The sequence below is a fragment of the Stegostoma tigrinum genome, chromosome 2 (assembly GCF_030684315.1).
Source record: "Stegostoma tigrinum isolate sSteTig4 chromosome 2, sSteTig4.hap1, whole genome shotgun sequence".
In the NCBI taxonomy this organism is placed as follows: domain Eukaryota; kingdom Metazoa; phylum Chordata; class Chondrichthyes; order Orectolobiformes; family Stegostomatidae; genus Stegostoma; species Stegostoma tigrinum.
Window position 1 is genome coordinate 125,932,351 of NC_081355.1, and position 15,437 is coordinate 125,947,787.

A 15,437-nucleotide genomic window follows, 5' to 3' on the forward strand; every position below is an offset into this window, starting at 1 on the left:
CTTCTCTCCGACCTATTCACTCCACCCACCTCACTGACCAATGCCCAACACTGCCTACCTACACTCACCTTTACCTTCATCACTGCCTCCTTGACCTGTCTGTCTTCTCTCCCATCTATCTGCTCCATTATCTACCTGCTATCACCGCCACCCCGCAATTTATTTCAGATCCCCTTTCCCCTCCCCCATTTCTGAAGAAGGGCCCCGATCTGAAACGTTAGCTTTCCTACTCCTCTGATGCTGCCTGACCTGCTGTGTTTCTGCAGCTCCACGCTGTGTTATCTCAGACTCCGGCATCAACAGTTCTTAGTATCTTGGAGTGCAATCTCTGTTGGAGTTCAGCTGCAGTTTGCAACTGAGATGCACCCCTGCTGGGGGCACCCACGCAAGCTGTAGTTTTGAATGATCTGTTGTGACTTTGGTAGGATCTTGTCAAGCAGGTCAAGGGACATAGGTGTATTTGAAATCTTCTTCCCATGCCGCATTGCACATGTCCTGGCTCAGGCTGTTAGTGGCTCAAACCTGAGAGACAGGGAAGAGAGAAAAAGTCTGTTACAATACCATCCCCGCTTACTAGGCTGGATTTTCATCCTTGATGTTGGTAGTAGGGGTTGTGAAATATCCCAGCTCGGTGATGAGACTAAAAAGAAAATGCCTACAGAAATGAGAGTAGAATTTTTTTGACGAAGAGTTGTGGCAGATTCTAAGCTGTGTTGCACATGCTACGGGACTTCATCCAAGTTAGTACAACATCAGTGAGGCCCTCTACCCATCACTCCTCACACCCTGTCATCCCCTCTGCACATTCCCTATGCCCCTTCATGCAAACGCATGATCCTAACCCACCACCAAATGCCCCTCATATCCTCCAGACCAAGCTATGCTCCTCCATTTAAACCTACCATGGCCCTAATACTCTTCATGACCAGCTTTGGCAAATACAGGCCCATTCACACGTTACACTTTTTATAGAGAACCAAATAGCCTGAGAGTGACAATGAGGTATCTTTTTAAAAAGCTTTTAAAAACTGTGTTTTTAATTTCATTTCTGGGAAGACTAGGAACCTCAGGAGGTGGGCAAGATCATTCGGGGCTGAAGGGATATCTTTCTTAACTGCCTTCTGAAATAACCTAAGAAGCCATTGGTTTAATGGCAGTAAGAGATGGGACACAAAGGTGCCAGCTTTGTCAGCGACACCCACATCTTATGAAAGAAAAAAGAGAACAAAAAGACTCATTTGTACAATACATACCAATCTTCACAACAGTAGCATTTTTTGTATACACAGTGGTGAATTGGAGATCATTTAGATTATAGGTGATTGGGCGACAGAATGACTGAAGCCTGTACTAAAATCATTTTATGAGATGAGAAAAATCTCCAATTCAATAGGAAGTGTCACTTTAGAAGCATTTAAGCAATAAATGGAAGCTGTAAACAGCAATGAAGAAATTGACCAGCTGGTCTGGGAACAGCACAAATATTAGCATAGGACCAATATTGACACTGCAGTATCAACAAAAAGAAATTTATTTCCTCTATTTTATAAAGGACAAGAGATTAAAAATGATCCACAATCTGGAACAGCTAATTTGAACCATAAATTAATCAGTGTAATCTTTCTTTTTCCTATATTAAACAATGCTACATTGTATATAGTTCACACATTAAAAAAGATTATAGATGTTTATCCTGTGTTATGATGAAAGAAGGTGCCTAGCCGCTGGGCATTTGTAGTGTTATTATTGAATGTAATGAAAATGGACTATCAATATCCAAATTTTATCATTTGGCTTTAATACCTGAAGCTGTAATGAACTGAAATTTTTTTTTGAAAGGACATTACTGGATTAAAATGGCTGCAGTGATCAACTGACAAACCTAGACAACCCATGTGGAATTTATGAAACCTGCAGCTTAAGTAGTATAAAAATGACAATGAGCTATACTTTGAAAATCAACGGGATCATACTTTAATAATTTGTTTTTGAATAGTAAAGAAAATCAAGCAACATGGACTAATAACAGCAATGATACTGAAAGATCTTTCTCCATATCTCTCTCTTGATCTCAAAGAGTAGAGACTGCTAAAAGTGCAACTTCAAACAATAATTATTCACTGGGAACTGAAGATTTCCAAACTTTGCCTTTGATAAAGAATAAAGAGTCCTTATTGATTAGTGCTTTCAGTATAGATGTTGGGCTGTCATGTTACAACAGTCCAAGGTGTGAAGGTACCGGTGTTGGACTGGAGTGGACAAGGTCAAAAATCGCAGAAAACCAGGTCCAACAGGTTTATTTGAAGACACAAGCTCTCGGAGTCTCATTCCTTCTTCAGGTGTCAGTGAGAGAGGTAGCATCAGACACAGAATTTATAAGGAAAGTTCAAAGGGTCATAGAATGAATGAGAATGCGTTGAACAATCGTAAGATGGCTGTTAAATCTTTAATCAATAAGAAAGAATTAATATGCAATTTCCAGAAATTCATTCAAGTCACTGCCCGGAGATAACTGAAGATTTTATCAGTTCCCTCAGTACGCCATAGGTGACATCTCAGATCAAACATTGCATTATAGGTGTGGGGTCTTGTTTAGAATCTGGCTGTGTAGCAACTTGGAGTCAGACTGGTTTTATTTCTGAAGTAGGAATTTATAAAATACCACATTAACTGTCTACAGCCACCTATGTTTGTTCAACACATCAGCATTAGTTCTATGAGCCTTTGATCTTTTGCTTATAAATTCTGTGTCTGATGCCACCTCTCTCACTGTTACCTGAAAAATGAGTGAGACTCCAAAAGCTTGTGTCTTCAAATGGACTTGTTGGGCTGTAACCTGGTATCATGCGATTTTTGACCTTGCAGCTGTACAGGACATTGCTTAGGCCACTTTTGGAATAGTGTGTGCAGTTCTAGTCTCCCTGCTATAGGAAGGATGTTGTGAAACTTGAAAGGGTTCAGAAAAGATTTACAAGGATATTGCCAGTGTTGGAGGGTGTGAGCTATAGGGAGAGGCTGAATCGGCTGGGTCTATAGTCCCTGGAGCGTCAGAGGCTGCAGGGTGATCTAGCAGAGGTTTATAAAATCACGAGGGGCATGGATAGGGTGAATAGCCATGGTCATTTTCCCAGGGTAGGGTTGTCCAAAACTAGAGAGCATAGGTTTAGGGTGATAGGGGAAATATTCAAAAGGGTCCTAAGGGACAACTTATTCATGCAGAGAGTGGTACATGTATGGAATGAGCTGCAAGCGGAAGTGGTGGAGGCTGGCACAATTACAACATTTAAAAGGCTTCTTAATGAGCATATGAATAGAAAGGATTTAGAGGGATATGTGCCAAGTGCTGGCAAAAGGACTAGATTAATGTAGGATATCTAGTCAGCACGGATGTGTTGTGTTGAAGGGCCTGTTTCCATGCTGTACAGCTCTATGGCTCCAAGACAGTAGCTAAACATTTGAGAATCAGTTTTAATGCCATAAGGGCGCTAAGAATTTTAAATTTTAAACTGTAACTGTCTTTGTCTTCCTGCTATATAGACACCCTTTCCTCTTGCTTTTCTAAATTTAATTCCTGTGTTTGTATTTGTTTCAGTGTTTGATGTCACATTTTTGTTACTTTGTCCTAGGCTGGTAGGTAATCAAGATCTTTTTTCCCACTCGAAAAAACTTAGAAAATGACACCTTCATTTGTTCAAGTTGACTACATTTGAAATGAAATGTAACAGCTGGAGGCTAAGGAGAAATAATTTTTTGTGACTGACGATGAAGGGGTTAGGAAAGAAAGGAGCCAATCGCCCCTCCTCACCTCGTAGTAACAGTAATGCAGTGATTGTAATGAGGTCAGCCAGACGGACCTCAAAGAAGATATGAGTTCCCGGATTGGGGCTGTGAGCCTGGTCCAATCAGGAGGGCACTGGCAAATGGGAGTGTCAGAGGTTCTGTTGACTCTGAGGGCTGGTTCTGAAGAAGCCACGCCTGTGTCAACTGTTATACGACTATAAACGAAGTGTGGCTTGGTGATGAAATCCCGGCCTCTGTAGACTTATTGCAAGTAGTATCTTCTTACCATTGAGTTAGCATATTACCAAACTTTACCAATGGATTTGAGCATCTCCTTTTCTTAGGCAGTGCTTTGAGATCAATGATGATCAAGAGGACACTGTTACTGAAACCCCTATCGTGCCAGTAGATTTGAGCATTTTGTGGACGAAATTTCTCTAGAGATTTGAGATATCTACTGTACATTGTCCAAGTGTCCGGAATTTACAGTTGACCTCCTAGAGGGGGAGGCTTACACTGGTGTTCTTGACTTGGTGGCAGGACATCTCAGATTACCCTTCCACCAACCCCCAGCCTGCCAGTCTGTCTCTGATTAAATTTAGCTCCTAATGTTCACATTTTGCACCCAGCTGGCTAATGAGCAACAAACTTCTGTTGAATCAGCAATGCATTCGAACACGTTTAAGGGCTGAAAGGGGATCTTCCATTTGGATGATTGTATCAATAACCTCACTGAGACATTGGAGAATTATGTTGTCACAAAGTACTTAGGAGGTGAATTAGACTTTCAGCAAAAGTAATCAACTTAATCCTCCAGAAGAATTTGGAAATCGTAGTCAAAGCTAACAATTAACTTGAGTTGCGCATGCTATTCATGCATTAGCATCAAGATTCTTCATTTATTTGCTAATCCAATGGGAAACCACCTATCACCAGAAGCTTTTTCATTTGGGATGAAGTATGCTGTCTAAAAGATACAGTTCTTTTTCATTGGCAAATATTGTGTAGAAGTCAGCAATTCTAAGAGTTAGCGATTATTTTAAAAAAGTGTGGCCCAGAAATGCAGATAAAAACAAAAAATTATATTTAACTAACGAGAGAATTATAAAACAAAGTATGATGCTTGAGGTCTTGAATGCAAGGACATAATGATGGAGCTGTATGTCATGTTTGTTACCTGGGTTCTGCGTGCAGTTCTGGTCAGTACACTATGGGCAGGATCTTTTTGTGCTGGGGCGGTTACAAAGGAGATTCACCAAGATATAGCTTGGAATGGAACGATTCAGCTACGACGAGAAACTAGATAGGCTGTCATTGTTTTTCTTGAAGCAGAGAGGGCTGAAATGGGAGATGATTGCGGTGTACAAAGCCCTGAGGGGCATAATAAAAATTTTAGAAAGGGAGAAGCCTTTCCCCTTTGTCGATGGGGATGCAGTTTTAAGTTACGAAGGTTTAGAGGGGATTTGAGGGGAAAAAAATTACATAGAGAGATGGGGGTATTGGGAACTCCCTAACAAAAAGCATGGTAGAGGCAGGAACTTTCAAGATATTTACAACACATATAGATGAACAGTTGAATTCCCAAAAGCATACGAGGCTATGGGATAAATGTTGTAAAATGGGATTAGAATAGAGTGATATTTGATTGGCCAGTGATACCACAATGGGCCGAAGGGCCACTTTCCAAGGGGTTAAAAAGTCCATGGCCGCATAAGCCACATGAGGAGTTTTTTAAGGTCAGATTTCGTGAACTAAGGTAGATTTTGAGAAAACTTTTAAAAGCAGGAAGAGGTGTGGAGAGTGGGAGATGTAAATGGAGAGAATATCAGCCCTTAGGGCCTAGGCAAATGTAGGAATGGACACTAATCGTGGTTAATTGAAAAAAAAGTCACAATTAGATGAGTGTCTCAGCAGATAGTGGGATTAGAAGAGATCACAGTGTTAGGGCAATTTGCAAAATACATTTGGACCTGAAGAAGCAGCGATGGTAGGATGTCCCATTGGTATCTTGACCTAGTTGAGTGACAAATAATACATTTCACAAGAGTTTCCTTACCATGTATTCATTAATTGACTTTTGACATAAAACATTCAATTTTGGTATTGACAAGGCAAATAGTTGCAGGGCTATGAGGCAAGAGTGGCATTTAGGGCTAGGTGAATAGCTCTTTCATTGAGGTGGCAGAAACATAATGGGCTGAATAGGTTCCTTGTATCCAGTAAAATTTCATGATTCAATAACTACTCTGAAGTCCTTTGACTGGTTGAGATTAGCACATTTACTGTTACATGGCACAAAGTTCAGAAGTAGTTCCCAACTGTTACTTACCACCGAAACTCATGGCACTCTGCCCATTTAGAATAAAAGATGGTGAGCTACAATGAGTGCTAAAGTGCACAATAGTGAATTTCAGACCCCACTGTACTTTGTTTTAATTTGTTCCTGGGAAGTGCTGGTTGGACCAACATTTCTTGCCCATCTTTAATTACCCAAGGGAAGGTGGTGGTGAGGTGCCCTTTTGAGCTGCTGCAGTCCTTGGGATGTTAGGACCCCCACAGTTCTGTTATGAAGAGAGGTCCAGGATTTTGACCAGGCAACAGTAAAAAACTGGTGATGTAGTTCCAAGTCAGGATGTTGTGTAGCTCAGAGGGGAACTTGCAGTTGGTGATGTTTACATATGTATGCTACCCTTTTGCTTCAATCTGGTCATGACCATGGGTGTGAAAGGTACTGTGGAAAGAGTCTCAGTGAGTGGCTGCTTCGCACATTGTGAAAAATACACACTGCAGCTACTGTGTGTCAGTGGTGTATGGTCCTTCCCAATTGCTGCGGCTATATTCTGATCTCGCATGGTGAGGTCAAAGGCTATCTTGTCTGCTTACTTACTGCTGGTAATATCCAGCGGGAAGCCCACACACTGATTTAGTCTCAGTCATATGTTTGTTTCCAACTTTTAAGTCACTGTCAAGACTGACTTACAGAGTGTCCACTGCTTGTGAAACTGTATCCCAATAAATAAACACTTCCTTCTGAGAGGAAGCATATTAATAAGACAAAAGAACCTTTGACATTCTGATTTTGTATCTTTTTCCAGTCAAGCTGCTAAGCAGGTTTATGGTACCAACAATGACGAACAAAATTGTTACTTTGAAAATGAGCATTATCTACTCATCTATATTCCTTTTGACTATATATTTCTGCTGCACGGTTTAAATGCTTCGGGTTTAATGTGGCATGATAGTTTCCTGTAACCTTTAGGAGGAAGCAGACTGATATTCCTCCCGAAGAATAGTTTCAGTTCATTACTGTCACTCAGTCCCAGGGAGTTTCTCAATGCTTGGATTGAATTGCCTAAATTCAGACGTAATATAAATAACAGCAACTTTTCCTTCAAGGGCTTCATTAAAAAGCAATTCAGGGAAAAACATGGACAAGAATTTTAATGACTTGTGCGTAGGTGGAAGAACGGGGAATCCCTATCAAATATGAGGCACTTCATTCCAGTTTATCAGTTACAGCAGTTGGGTATTTTCCACTCTGTCTCTGCCTTTCCATTCAGTTCTAATGGGGCTTTTACAAGCAGGAACTAATACAGCAAAGTTTTGTTATCTTTTGTAAGTGTGTGTTTGTTTAAAAAAACTGTCATGTGTATTTCCACAAAATGAGCAATCTAAGGTCAAGCTAAATTATACCTTCTTTTAACTGAGCCACCAATGTAGTTACTGACAGGCATTAATGAATACCTTATCTGGGTGAAAGCTGCTTTTGTAGTATCAGACAGTTTCCTGTCTGTTATTTTCAATACCCACTGACTTCCCTTTTCGTGTAAAGACACAAAGATATGTATCTGCCTGAATATTTCTCCACCAAACAACTCAGAGGGAAGTAAAAGCAAAATGTCTCATGGCAACAACTGTTTTAAAGTTGTAGAGTCAGGAGAAATCCTGCATATTAATAGTTACTCTCTCAATATTTTGATTATTGGGATTGTGCATTTGTCTATGTGTATGTAATAATCATCCAATAGACTAACACCTGCAGCACAAAGTGACCCTCATGGGACAGATCTATTTAAATTCTTTGTACTGTGGTTAAGCAGAATGGGCAGAATCTATTCATGGTCTGAGCAATGTGGGCTCTGCTGATTTTGTAGAAATATGAGGTGAGAAGTTTAGTGAGATAGACGTTGAGCAGTGCGGAAACATGTCTCACAGGGCAGCTGTAAGTTTCCAATTAAAAAATTGTTGCTCATTGAACTCCTTGTTGACAGCCCAACACTCCTCATGAATATCCAACTTTCTACCTTTTTGAACTTGCCAATCAAGCTAAACATTGGGGACACTTGGCACAGAAATGACAACTGATTCAGCTCCCCACTGGCTCCGAACAACCTCCATATTGACTATAACAAAATCGTAACCCAGAGTACAACTCATGGGCACCAGCCACATGGCACACCCTTCCTCCATGGACATTGGTATGCAGCACCTGGCAACTCATCATGATGAATTTTTCCTTTAAATTCTCTCTTGGACCGTGGATGTTTAAGGTCTGTGGGTGGTATTGAATTCCAAAACCAGCAGTCAGTGTGCCTGCACACCAATCAGCGATCATGGAACCTCAGAGGAAACTTGGAATAGTTGTGTGGCCACACAACTTAGAATGTGATCACGTCCATCCTTGCATCCCCCAATACACTGACCGGGCACTCTGAAAGCACAGACTGACATTGCTGGGCACACCGGCAACCAGCACCGAAAGGCTGTCATGGGGATATTCAGTGCCTAGTGTCAGGCACCCAGCTCACGGCTTCAACGAGACCAGATCTCAGCTTTGTTCAAAAGCTCCTTTAGCATCTGCTCAATTTGTGAGTACCTGCACATTCACAGCATCCATATCTTACCATGATGTGCCCTTTAGCGCAGTCACACAACTGGGCAACTTCCTTTGCTGGTCAGCTGCCCTCAGTCCAGGGGTATGTAGGCATCTAGTTGTACACAAGTGTGCTATGCCAGTGTCAAACTACAGCATGTACCTGGATCTTACACGCTGCATGGGCAGTAAGAAAGCATCTCAAAGTCAGGGAAATAGCCTTCAGCAAAATCCAAGAAGCAGGGGGTCCCTGCACCGTAATGAAAGGGCACCCTCCGATATCAGTCTCAGGGATAAGACACAGTTAGGTGTCTGTTAGGGTGGTCTCAGATGGAGGTCTGTTACCTGCAGCCCAGAGATCGGTTAATAGTTAGTCCTTTGGGTCTATAGTTGCCAGTCCGCTGGGGAGGGCTTATCACAGTGAGGGGCTTCTCATCAGGATCAGAAAGGGGCTGGGTCACGGCCAGGCCATTGAGTCTGTCCACATAAATAAGGGAAAGGAGGTACAAGGCACTGGAAAAGCAAGGGAGGTCATTGCTGTGGAGATAAACCTCAGCTGGATCATCTTCAGAGCTAGGGCCTGTAGCTTTGGGGAAGGGCAGAGTACATTTATGGAAGGGGCAGGGAACAGGATTTGTCTGCAGCCTCTAGGCTTTATGGGATCAGTTACTGAGAAGGGATGTTTGGGGGCTCACTGATATGTTCAGGATGAAGCTGGGACCTAATGGATGAGGACAGCTCACTGTAGCCTTCCATTGTGACACTAACTGAAAGTACACAATGAGGAAAAGAAAGGCTGTGATCGCACTCAGAGTGGGTGGGGAAAGTGTGAGAGAGGGGGCTGCAGCAACCTCTGATGATTGGCCTTTTAAAAGGGAACAACATTGGGTCACAGACCCATGCACTGTACAGTACATAGGCTGCCCTCTGCCTGGCCGTCCAACAGCATCGTCCCTCTCAGCGTGTTGTAACTCCCAGGGATAGCCACTGCTGAGGCTGTCTTTAACAGTTACACCGCTGCGTACAGGCAGAGTGAAACATGAGGGATATTGAAGGGGGAGACCAAAGCTGTCAACATGGCCCAGTGTAATGTGTACACATTGATTACCTTCTTCCAGACAGTGTGTTAGGCTCCCAGCACAGAGCTCCATCCACAGAGCCCTGTCTGTGGCCATGATGTGATTCTGGGTGGTGTGTCACTGTGTTAGCCCCACACAGAGAGACTAACAACAACATGTATGGTTCACACACAAACACTTCTCTGTAATCTGAGAATCACATACAAACCATTGTCATCCATGCCACTAAAGTGCCCTCAGTAAATTTACTTCTTCTCACCCCACCTACCCTTTAGTGCACTCCCTGTTCCCACAGCAGACCTGAAAGAAGCTCAGTAATGCAGCCCATTGACCCTGCAGGCTTGGCACCTGGCACTTGGCATAGGCACTTGTTGAGGGTCTTCTTGGGGGAAACACTTTGACCCACCTCTGCCAGTAATTCTGGAGTTTGGGGTGGGGTGCGAAGCCAGGGTAAATGAAAAGGACCTGCCTCTGAAGTATCCTGTGTGGAATATGCTTCATGGGTCTGTGTGTGGCTCCTCTTTCAGATGGGTGTCTCCTGGCTGTATCCTGTCTCCTTGTGAGGAGGGGTCATCTGGACTGGGGACAAGTTACCCAGCCTCTGTCGCCATGCCTTTGGTCCTGAGGTTCAGTGGATGGGGACTAGAGTAGAGATGTGTGAGCCTCTCCTGCAGAGACTGAGGGTGCAGGGCCTGGGTTTCCATGGTAACTGCCACCCTCTCCGTGGGGGCAGACAGACAGTCACATGACTCACTGCACTCCTGTAGCTTCTGGGCAATGAGAGCCATTTTCCAGTTAGCCATCTGCCTCTGCTGCTTCTCCCTGTGCTTTGGGGCAAAGTCCCTGGTTATGGACACCACAGGCCCCCCCTGACCTGAGGCTGAGCGTGGTCTCTAACAGGCCTCTGACAGCCAGCAGCCTGGAGTGTTTCTTCCACAGACAGCTGCAGAGCTGTCACAGTGTGGTGTTCACCAGATCGTACTCCTGCTCTTTTACAGATTAACATTCCCACCAAAATGTCTACATCTGAATTGGCAGGTATGGGTGCATGAGGCAAATTTGTCAATGCTTCCCAATGAAGAACCAAGTGTCAGACAAACCCCAGCCAAATATCTTTGCCCTGCCCTGTCATGGGCTGCGTTCTCCTGTAATGGTAAAGTGAAAGTGGAGTTTGGGAATGAATGAGATGGTAATTGGTGGTTTGGCTGTTAATGCTGGGAGAACAAGTGAGGTCACCCCTGTCATGGAGGTAGCATTGTTGATGGCTAACAGGGTTGATGATTTGGGAGGTTAAGGGGAAACAGAAACGTGTGAGGGAAGATGGTCGATGCAATAGTGAGAAGGCAGAGCGTGAACCGCGGCAGGTGGTAGATGCATAGGCAGAGAGAGAATGAGTGTGAGATAGCAGAGAGAAGATGGTGCTGCTTACCGTGGTCGGGCACAGAAGATTATTGGCATGCTTTCTGTGCTGCTGGTCCTTCCTTCACATCTGGAAAAGGACTCCACTCCTTTTGACCAGTCTGTCCACCAGAATGTCCAGATCCCTATCACCAAATCAAGGTGGCACCCTACTGTTCTTCTTCACTAAATAACAGAGCAGCTTCAGAATGGCAGTCACAAAGATACACTGCGACTTTCTCTAGAAGGCGCAGTAGCAAGGAATGCCAGTGTGTTGGCAGGTATCTGCTGAGTAGCCAATTGCTGTGGGAATGGCATGTAGTAAGCCGGGATTGAAATTGGATGTCATTGGGACCAGATGGTTCTTAATGCCATGAGTTTGTTCTAAGGAGCACACTGGGGTCAGGGAGCCTGATGAGATGCAGAAGAAAGTACCTGACAATTTTCCTGTCCGCACAGTCACGCTGTCCATGGCCAGACAAGTTCAGCCAATCAAGATTGAGATGATGCTCCAAGCAGAAGGCAATCCAGTCTGGCCAGGTAAAAACCTTGCGAGTTTTGAGAAGATTTGTAGCTCAGGTTGAGTTTCTGGATGTGAGTTTGCTCGCTGAGCTGGCAGGTTAGTTTTCAGACGTTTCGTCAGCATTTTGTCTGAAAACTAACCTTCCAGCTCAGTGAGCAAACTCACATCCAGGTAAAAACCTTCTCAGAAGACTTCAAAGAGGTTATAAAAGGACATCTTTTGTGGCTGTTATTAAAACCATGAGCTCAGACTACTGACACAAAGGTTGAGGCACAGGCAGCCTCTGCATGCTACTACATTGAAAATTAGGCTCAAATGAGGTAATGGAGACCCCTCAAAGTCCTGCAAGTGAAGAGTAGTTGGTTAAACAGGTAGTGATGCTACCAATGTACCACAGGGAAATATTGCTGTGAGATCTCAAAAGACAGCTGAGCATGTCGATGTACACAAAACCCAACAGCACATCAGGCAGCATTTTTATAGACCACAGCCCTACAAGGATGAACCTACCACCATTGTCCAGCTGTGGCAAAGCTTCAATCTGCAATAGGAACTGCCCCTATCATTCCCACTCTCGGCTTTTGGGAACCAAACAGCAAGGTGTTAGTGGACTATCTGGAACCCAGTATCTCCTTACCATTATCGGTATGACAATCAATTTCCCAGAGTCTGTTCCCCTGGCAACCATCTCCACCAAAGCAGTGGTAAGGGATTAGCCCAGTTCTTATCCCAGTATAGACTGCTCACTGAGATCTGGCTAAATCAGTAATCAAATTTCAAGACAAAACTATTCCTCAGTGAAAATCAAATAAACAAATCTTTAAGAATATATACACTTGACCTGATTACAATTGACTCCCTTTTGTGAATGATAAATTTAGCTTTCTGTTGTATGATCCATCTAATAGATTTACTTGCCTGATAGGGATCGACAGAGCCTGTTTAGTCCACTGAGGTAGAGGACGTCCACCAGGGAGTCTAATAGGGTGTGCCCTTGTCTTAAACAGGATGTCTCTATTTCATGACAGCAGCTCAGTATAAGTCACATTGACATGATAGACATTGTTACTGAGGGTAAGTCTTACTAAATAAGTATTACTCCCTTAAGATCCAAAACTGCTCCCCTGCCCAGAGCAATGTAACATAGGGAGGCACAGTGGTTAGCACTGCTACTTCACAGTGCCAGGGACGTAGGTTCAATTCCAGCCTCAGGTGACTATTTGTTTGCACATTCTCTCCACATCTGTGTGGGTTTCTGTTGGGTGCTCTGGTTTCCTCCCATAGTCCAACAATATGTGCAAGCTAGGTGGTTTGGCCATGCTAAATTGCCTGTAAGTGTTCAGGGATGCCTAGATTAGGGGAGTGGGTCTGGGTAGGGTGTTCTGAGGGTCAGTGTGGACTTGTTGGGCTGAAGGGCCTATTTCCACACTGAAGGGATTCTATTGTCTATCATTGTAGTAGGCAGTGCTTAATACACTTCTCAGCATTGCCCCTTTTAGACCTTTACACAATATCTCACTTTAAGCTTTTCTCCCATTATTAACATTATATATTTGTGTCTATATTTGCATTTACCACTACTCCCTACACATTCTCCCTATAAAGTCAGGCATCTTGGAGAATATACTAATCTTCCTGAATGGGTCCTTTTTGGAATTAGAAGATTGGTAGGCTTCTGTGTTCAAAACTGTTGACTTTGATTCTGTTCTTGACAGTGTGAAGTCCCTTTAAACTGGAGGATCATTTATCACTTGGGGGATTTCTTTTGCAGAGTTTGTTACTTTCTCAAACAGGAAATTGCTCCATTGTAATATGTGGAGAACATATAATCTCATACTGTAAATTCTCTTCAAAGAAGTTGGCTATTCTGTTAAAAAAAAGATGCCTTTTGTCTTGTAGCATCCAGGGTAAGCAAACCAAGCAATTATTTTCCTTTTGGCTGTGTGCTGGATCTCTGAGCAGGCAATTGCTTCTTAACCATTTCTTGAATCTATGAACATTGCTTGCCTTATCTCAGAGATGGCCTCCATTAAGTTGCGTACACAATATCATTAATCTGCATAAGCAAACTTTTATTCTCAATCTGCCGGCAAAACTGTATTCATTAGGTTAGGTGTTTTCATTCACCCACAGTGATCGCATTTTAGTGAAAACAACATGTTTGCATCCTCAATTGTATGATTTGTGGATTGCTTCTTGATTGGTACAACCTCTGTGCCTAGTGCTGATATTTCTTCCTGGCAATATACAGGCGTAATATGTCCTGCTTAAAATCATCTCTTCTAAATTACATCTTGAGGATACATCAATGAGCTTAGGTGGGGTATATTGATCATTTGCCATCTCATCATGTACATTTCCTCATAAACTTTGGACGTTCAGGCAGACTAAGTTCCCTACAGATTTGAAAGGAATGGAAACAAGTTCTACCATTCCAGTATAGTCACATTTTTCATCTGGCTGACAGAGTAAAACAAATGTATTATGCCAACGTAACCAATCTCCTTGGATTCTGTCCTCTGTGTGCAGTCTGCAATGAATCCAGGGAGCCCTATGAGATCTTCTTGGTCCCTTGATCAAAATTGGCTTATCATGATTTTCCTTAGCTGGCTGTTCATTGAACAGAGTTTTTTTGACGTTAACTAATATGACTCTTTCCACCATTTGAAGAAGATTCAGGTCAAAAAAATTGAATTGGTGTTCAAGAGTGAGATTTTGTGATTGTGAAGTTATCCATGTACATCGGAGAGCAACTTCATGTAGAAGTATGTGTGTGCTTATCATTAGATGCCATTGATTTTCTTGTGCTCCTGAGATGCTGCTTGGCCTGCTGTGTTCATCCAGCTTCACACTTTAGTATATTGATTTTCTTGACCCATATTGAGCTGTGCATAAACATGGGATGAATCCCACTTCATGAATACCTTGGTCATGTTAACTCTGCAGACAAACCTTGGGGTGTCTGTCATGGATACTGTTCAACATCAGCTCCCTGGTTGATAGTGACTTTGTAAACCTCATGTTGTATCATACCTTTATCTGATTTAGGCACTAGTGATCAGCCATTGTCATCAGTTTTAACCAGCACACCGTATCTTTCCAGCTTCTTTAATTCTTCAAATAGGTTTTGAGAATATAAGGAACTAGGCTAGCTGTTGTGGTATGTCTCACACTTAGTAAACAAGATTTAAGAGAGATGTTAGTGATATCATAGCTGCATCATAACATGTGACCTGAGAATATAAAGCTCTCAGACTCCATCTTAACTGTGGGCACTCAAAGCATGGCATGCTAGTGGCACTGTGGTGTAACCAATGACATTAATATTAGCCCAGATACTTAAATAACTGTGACTTTACTGTGTCTATACATCAGAAGGTGTAATCAATGTTAATTGAACCTTTCAATTTTACTTTACCCACATTGAGTTCTTATTTTATGGCAACTAATATAAGCATTGCAACAGGAGGTACAAATACCCTGTGATGCCAGGACACGAAAGAAACATATTTCCAATCTAACTTCAGCCAATGAAATCAATCCTTAACCATTAACCTTTATCTGTTGACATTTCTCGTGGCAGCAATGGACAATTTGAGAAACGTGCTCTTAGATTAGACATTGCACTCCTTGTTTCAATGTTTCTCCAGAAGATCCTGGATTGATCCCGGTTGAGGGTGCCCAGAATGGCAATAAGTATGGTTGGGATGTGCCAGGATCAATCAGGTGTGCAGGAAGTCAATTGTGAGGGCAGGGGCAGTCTTCCACCAGGAGGCTTCTTTGC